Here is a 7,972-nt window from a genome sequence, read left to right on the forward strand (position 1 = left end):
CCAAAAAAAAAAATGGATCTGTGGCAGGACCAGCTGATGGCATAATGGTTACATCACTGGACTCCCACATAGTTGACCACAGTTTGAGTCTCAGATCCAGTGGCTTAAAACTCAGACCCCAGAGTTCCCAGGAACTGTTGACAGAGCAAGGATCAATCTCAGCCAGACATATCAATGGCGACTTTGAAGTCCCAATCAGAACAGGCTCCAGGCTTGATGAACGAACCTGGTCCTATGGAAAACAGGGTGGTACTGGGGAAAAAGGCAACCAAATCTGGGTGGAGCCCCAGAATTGCCCTGACCTTGTAGTTTTGGGAAAAAGACCCCCATCTCCTCATTTCTAGCATTCTCAAGTGCTTGAGCCACTTGTCATCCAAGGTCAGAGCTAACATGCAGGGCTCCATGCCTCAGTGCATCAGGGATGATGTCTGCCATGGACCTCCAGGGGTAGGAGGGAAGAGCCTGGGGAAGGAGGAAGGGAGAGCCGGCTGAAGCTGAGTCTAGAGAAGTCTGCACAGCATGGAAATGACACAAGAAGGGCCAACTTGTACTGTGTGACTTTGGTCAGGAAATTCATTCTATTTCCTCATTTGTGACGTCGGGAGAATCCTTAGTGAGGGGGTTAAAGGAAAAAATCTAGACAGAAGTTCTCTTCTGTCTTAGTCTGTTATTGTGTTGCTATCTGAAATACCTAAGACAGGGTGAATGTAAGAGAACAGTGCTTTATGTTTTTTTTTAATTTTTTTTTTTTTTTTTGCTATAGAGCACGTGCGCTCGCCAGACAGACAGAGACAGAGAGACAGAAAGCAAGAAATCACCCCCCCAGGGGGAATGGCCATGCCGCAATCCCTTCTCCTCCATTCTCCTCTTGGGATCCTGGGCACGCACGCACACGCGCCCAGCATGAGTTTTAAGCCACCGGGTTCGGGATGCGAACCGCGGTCAACTACGTGGGAGTCCAGTGACATAGCCATTACAGTACTGCTGGTCCCCAGTGCTTTATTTTAACTGACGGTTCTGGTGACTGGGAAGTCCAAAGGCATCACAAAATGGAAGAAGGCAGAACTTCTAGCAGAGTAGAATGTGGTCTGTATCCACGTGACCTTTTCTCTGCTGCTTCGTTTTCTCTCCTTATAAAGACACCAGAATGCAATTATGGGTACCCTACCCTAATGACTATCATACTCAAAGGCTCCACCTGGGATATCACAAAGGAATTAAATTTTCACGTAACACCTTTACAATACAATCAATTCCCAACGGATTGGTAGGGGTGGGAGGGCAACACAAATTCCAAGACATGAACGTTGGGGAACAAACTTTTATCTAAGCCATAACACCTTCCTCTCACCCTTTCCTTAAGGAAAGATCTCTGTTGAAAGATGCTACCATTTACTAAGCACCCATTAGGCACCAGGCACCTATGAGCTCACCTAATGCTCATAACTGAATTTTTTTTTCAGATGTCAGGTGTGGAAACATACAGTAGCTAAGGGAAGATGTCACTTGGATACTCAACCACTCCCAATGATGCCAATCTTGATTTGGGGATGGGAGGGGGTTGGGTATCCAAGTGACCATGCCGTGACATTGATTCACTTACGCTCTTTTATCCTATCCTCCCCGGTCCTCCCTATCCCTATGTCATCTCCTGAAGATGACCTTTACCCCTAACCCCTCTTAAATAGGAAAAGAAGCTTCTCCTATCTGGAAGAAGAGGGGCCAAATTGAGCTTGGTGAGACCCCATCCTCTGGCCCGAGAAGATGTGCCCTCTTTACCGTTGCCCTGTACGCAGTCACCCTTTCGACTCAGCATCCTCGTAATGGGCCTTACTGGCTCTACTCTATGGAGCCATCAGCAACGTTCAGGTGCAGAACAAAACACCTCACATGCAGGTGTACCTTTGGGGAATTCAGCAGAGGCATTTGTTCTAGTTCTCTTTTCTTTTGTTAACTACTGAATACCAAAGACTGGGGAATTATAAACAATGGAGAGGCCAGGCTATGGAACAACAGTAAGAAAAAAAAAAAAAAACAGCTGCCAGGTGGACACCCCAGCTCTGCCCCTCACTGCATGACCTAAGCCAGTCTACTTTCTCTCTCTGAGCCTCAGTTTCCTCATTGATCAAAGGAAGGATCTAGATGAGGTTCAGCTCAAGGGCAAGCTAAATTCTGGCTGGTGAGCGTGTGATGAGCGTTGTCTTCCCCCCGAAAATTCTTCTCTACCTAAACATAGCAACTCTACCCTTTCGAGGAATTTGGGGCTTTCTTTAAAATGAACAGAATTTCTGAGGCTCACTGCCACTAAGAGGCCAAAATTATCCCAATGTCCGTGGCTAAAAGCAAATTAGATCAAAAAACATCCCTGTGCTTCATCTGAACCCAGTTTCTGCTTTGAACCCTATGCCAAGTCTAGGGCTTATCAGCCAGAGTGTGTGTGAATTACCATATGAAAGAACTCTCTTGGATCATATTTAAAAGAATCCTCATTTCAATTTAGATAAGGAAACACCCAGTCTTTCAGAAAATGCATATAAATTCTTCTCTAAATGTCCAAACAGATTTATGCCATAGAAGATGTAATTATCTCCTTCTAGGATAAAGGAATCTTCCAGCTATGAGGGAGAGCCGAGAAGCCAGCCATTCTGCTTAAGAGGAGACTGCAGCTGGGCCACGCAGAAGGTTGTCCGAGTTGTTCACTGCACAAATATGCTTGGCTGAGGGGCTAGGGAGGCAAGAGGAAGGACTTAAATCTGGCCTACTCTTCACTCCAGGTCCTATGTTCTATGCGAGGTTTTGTCAGTGCACACGGAGACAAAGGCAGAGGCACTTGTTCTAGTTCTCTTTTCTGTCGTTAACTACCGAATACCAAAGACTGGGGAGTTATGAACAGTGGAGGGGCCAGACTGGCACAACAGTAAAATGCTACGCCCCGCGAGGCTGACTCACATGGGAAGGTTCCCAGTTCAAATCTAGAAGCCTCCCTGAGTATGTCAGGCATGTACTTGACCATGACCTGGGGCTAGCTGAAGGCTGGGGTGGATCATGGTGTTAAGATCTTGGGATCCAGCAGGTGGGGCCGTGGTTGAGATGGACTCCCACATATTTTACTTTGGTTTGGATCCTGGACCCAGCCATTTGAAACTCATGCTGGGTGCACATGCATGCATGCCCAAAATCCAAGAAGAGAATGGAGGAGAAAGGATTCTGTTAATGGCCTTTCCCCCAGGGGCGTGATTTCTCACTTTCTGTCTCTCTCTGTCTCTCCAGTGAACACATGCGCCCTTATAGCAAAAATCTCTCAAAAAATAAAAAAAAATTTAGGGGGCACTGTCTCTCTCTTTCTCTTTGAAGAAATATATAAATATACTTTTTAAAAAATTAAGGTTCATTTAGCTCATGGTTTTGGAGATTCAAGGTGAAAGAGCTGAATCCGATGAGGTCTTCTTGCTGGTGGGTAACATGGTGGGGGCATCGCACGGCAAGACAGAGCAAGAGCAAAGTATGGATCTGTATCTGTGTCTTGTACCCTCTCCTCATAACCCATCAGTGTTCGTCCATCAGGGATCCCACCCTGATGGCCTTACTTCTAGTCACCTACCAAAGGCCTCCTCTTTCAATGCCAAAATTGGGTTAAGTTTCTACTATATTAACACTATTACAATGACTCACCGAATTTTTACATGTGAATTTCTAGGGGACAGATTTGAGTCATGGCACACTATATATGCTAGCAGGCAGTCCCCCAGCTTGAGAGATGGGCTTTTTCTCTGTTCATAAACATGTCATTTCTCAAAGACTCACAGCGAAAACAGCAGAGAAGTGGAAGTGAAGTCTGGATGGTAGGGTGAGCCTGAGGACAAGCCCTCTTGGAGACCATCTTGGGTATCTGGGGGTGCTTGTATCCCTCATGCCTCTCAAATGGCTTCCAAATGGCATGGTTTTGAGAAGAACCCAGTAAGAGACCTCTTCCTACTACCCCTTTCCCATCTCTCACTTAGGGCTCAGCCCAGCCTTCCCTGACATCCCAGCTCCACCTGAGCCTCTGAGTACCTTTCGTTTTCCTCTATAGCACTCGGGCCACACTTTGTAACCACATGTGTATAGGGAATTTGCTTCGCCTCGAGTCCCCGTACCAGATTCTGAGCTGTGGGAGGGTAAACCGAGTTGAGTTTTGCTATTATACCCTCAGGACCCAGCATGGCATCTGGAGCACAAACCAGGAACCACGAATGGATCAAATTAAAGATAGGAATTAAAGTTGGTAGGCGCTGAACTTTTGCATTCCTTTTTCCCAGGTTTGAGGGGCTGTCTGGGCACAGTGACATGTGGTCACCATAACCTAAGTCCTGTGCCCAGGCCCTGGTGACCAACTCTGGCCTGATATCTGAAAACCATGTGAAGACAAATGAAAACAGCTTCCCAAGCTTTGCCTGAAAAGACTGGAATTTAGGGCTAGGATTTCCGTTTTTGTTTGTTTTTTTTTTTTTTTTTTTCATGATAGACTGCATGCTCATGCATACTCTCCAAGAGATAGAAAGAAGCACCCTCCACAGGGTTTGGTCACACTGTGATCTGCTTCCTCCAGTCCTCCAGCCTGCCAGGGTCCTGGACATGCACACACAGGCCCATCATATTTTCAGGTCAACCAGACCAGGAACTCAATCCATAGTCAGCATGTGGTTTCCAGCTTTGCAGTTCAGCAGGTTACCCGACTGCACCACAGAAGCTGAGTCGAATCTGTATTTTTCACAGGGTCCCCCTGGTGACACTAATTTGTCAATCAGAATTGAGAGCCCCAATAGACATATATACATATAATAAATATTAGGAAGCACGACTGCTGTGGAACCAAAGAGAAGAGGTCTGACAAGAAGGTCTTGAGAACTGAGAAGGGCACTCTGGATGAAGGGAACAGCATGGGTGCACTTATTGGGGCAAGGCAGTGGGACTGATCAAATGACAAGAATCACACTTCCGGTGAAAAATCAATCATAAATCACCCACCACTCCACTGGGCTCCCAGAACCCTTTCAGGTAGGAAGCCCACATTTCAGCAGCCCCCAGGGGAATGCTGCACTTCCGTTTTGCATGCAGGCCTCATTCCTGTTTGGGGTCCATTTATCCTCTTGCTCATTTTTAGCTTCTTCCTCTTAGACTGAGGGCTTATGGAACGGCCTTCTGACCCCAGTAGCACTCAGGCTTGTTTCTTGTTCTCTCAGACATAGCTGACTGCAGCTCATAAAGCAACAGCTGGCTTCAGCTTCTCCACTTCTCTATTGACAACTGTAATTGAGACAGGTCATTCTTTGATCTATACATTTTGACTTGTTTTAGCCTCCGAAGAAGGTCTTCTTTCTCCTGAATCTGCTTGTCCAATTTTGCCTTTTCTTCATTTAGTACTTGTTTAGGATAACTCTTCTTCAAAAATTATTTTGGAGAGCATCTGTGTCAAGTGATTTTGATCCACATGTACTGATACTCTTGAAGGCATTTTTCAAACGTGCATTTTCTTCAAATTCACTGTCTGTGTTTAAAACTTTCTTGAAATTCCAAACAATTGTCTTCCATTGAAAATGCTGGTTTCTCTGGAAATGTCTGACTACTTTCTTCATTCTCTACTTTAAGACGCTTTACCACACTGTAGTGGGGATTAAATGAAGACCTTGTTTTCCTTAATTTTTCCCTAAATGTGGCACTCATAGGTTGTTTTCATGAACTATTTGTATGGGGTGAGGGTGGAGTCACACAGGCCCGTGGAGTGCCAGGTGAAATCACAGGTGGGTCTGAAGGATTTTCCATCTTGAAAATGAAATCTTAGTTTACCTCTCCCTCCACCATGCCCAAAGGGTGCAGAAGGTGCACAGTACTGGCCATAAACCAACCCTGCCCCGAGGGTGGGACCGCGAAGGCCCAGGGGGGATTCCTTGACAAGGTGGCCTGACTTACCAATTCCCAACTGCCTTGGCTAGAAATACCAAGCTGCTGACACACAAATGGCAGCAGCAAACTCACAGGGTCCCCCTGGTGACACTAATTTGTCAATCAGAATTGAGAGCCCCAATAGACATATATACATATAATAAATATTAGGAAGCACGACTGCTGTGGAACCAAAGAGAAGAGGTCTGACAAGAAGGTCTTGAGAACTGAGAAGGGCACTCTGGATGAAGGGAACAGCATGGGTGCACTTATTGGGGCAAGGCAGTGGGACTGATCAAATGACAAGAATCACACTTCCGGTGAAAAATCAATCATAAATCACCCACCACTCCACTGGGCTCCCAGAACCCTTTCAGGTAGGAAGCCCACATTTCAGCAGCCCCCAGGGGAATGCTGCACTTCCGTTTTGCATGCAGGCCTCATTCCTGTTTGGGGTCCATTTATCCTCTTGCTCATTTTTAGCTTCTTCCTCTTAGACTGAGGGCTTATGGAACGGCCTTCTGACCCCAGTAGCACTCAGGCTTGTTTCTTGTTCTCTCAGACATAGCTGACTGCAGCTCATAAAGCAACAGCTGGCTTCAGCTTCTCCACCTCTCTATTGACAACTGTAATTGAGACAGGTCATTCTTTGATCTATACATTTTGACTTGTTTTAGCCTCCGAAGAAGGTCTTCTTTCTCCTGAATCTGCTTGTCCAATTTTGCCTTTTCTTCATTTAGTACTTGTTTAGGATAACTCTTCTTCAAAAATTATTTTGGAGAGCATCTGTGTCAAGTGATTTTGATCCACATGTACTGATACTCTTGAAGGCATTTTTCAAACGTGCATTTTCTTCAAATTCACTGTCTGTGTTTAAAACTTTCTTGAAATTCCAAACAATTGTCTTCCATTGAAAATGCTGGTTTCTCTGGAAATGTCTGACTACTTTCTTCATTCTCTACTTTAAGACGCTTTACCACACTGTAGTGGGGATTAAATGAAGACCTTGTTTTCCTTAATTTTTCCCTAAATGTGGCACTCATAGGTTGTTTTCATGAACTATTTGTATGGGGTGAGGGTGGAGTCACACAGGCCCGTGGAGTGCCAGGTGAAATCACAGGTGGGTCTGAAGGATTTTCCATCTTGAAAATGAAATCTTAGTTTACCTCTCCCTCCACCATGCCCAAAGGGTGCAGAAGGTGCACAGTACTGGCCATAAACCAACCCTGCCCCGAGGGTGGGACCGCGAAGGCCCAGGGGGGATTCCTTGACAAGGTGGCCTGACTTACCAATTCCCAACTGCCTTGGCTAGAAATACCAAGCTGCTGACACACAAATGGCAGCAGCCACAGCCAACACCTACAGCCACATGTCTTCAACATGGCCAGGAAGGTTCACTACACCCAATGCAAATGCAGTGTCTGGAGCATAAAGGTCAGGCCCCAGAGGGGGTTGGACAGCATGTCATGTTTCCATCTTTTTAGGCCAGGATGAGGATGCTAAGGTTGGAAACAACATAGGAGGTGTGTATGGGATGAAAGGACAGATCCTCAAAGACCTGCCTGAGACCTGACATCACCAGAGTGGGAGAATCCACAAGACGGTGACTCAGGCTGTAGGAATGACGCCTCGTCCCAGGCTCCCATCCATTCTTCCACATCTTCCCATCACTGCCTCTCTTCAGTCCTTCCTCCTCTCTTCCAGTCACACACAGTGGGCCAATGGCATGGCATCCCCTTGCTTAACTGGACTTTTCTAACAGGCCTGGCTGTTGCCTTTGGTTTTCTAAGTTAAGCAAATATGCTGGGGAGAGGAAGGGAGAGTTCTCACTCGTGTCCCCTCTCTTTGGACCAGGTGACCTCTAAGGAACCAGCATGGATCTAAATTCCCAGCCTCTGCACCAAGCCACAGGCCCAGGTGTCTTCTGAGCCATGCCCTGTGCCACAGTTCAGTGCCACCGCGCCGGAGCCTGAACTATCTTGTCTGCTGTCCAGTTACAAATTAAGCTTTTGTCATCAGTGATTAACTTATTCAAGCCACGGGAGCTGCT

At 46.3% G+C, this 7,972-nt stretch overlaps 2 pseudogenes; both read right to left on the reverse strand.

The window, feature by feature from the left end:
* Positions 1–5,166: 5,166 nt before the first annotated feature.
* Positions 5,167–5,841, reverse strand: LOC102480146 (swi5-dependent recombination DNA repair protein 1 homolog pseudogene; annotated as a pseudogene).
* A 587-nt stretch (positions 5,842–6,428) lies between these two features.
* Positions 6,429–7,103, reverse strand: LOC102480576 (swi5-dependent recombination DNA repair protein 1 homolog pseudogene; annotated as a pseudogene).
* Between the last annotated feature and the right edge of the window lie 869 nt (positions 7,104–7,972).

The sequence above is a fragment of the Tupaia chinensis genome, unplaced genomic scaffold (genome assembly GCF_000334495.1).
Source record: "Tupaia chinensis unplaced genomic scaffold, TupChi_1.0 Scaffold000407_4, whole genome shotgun sequence".
Lineage (NCBI taxonomy): Eukaryota > Metazoa > Chordata > Mammalia > Scandentia > Tupaiidae > Tupaia > Tupaia belangeri.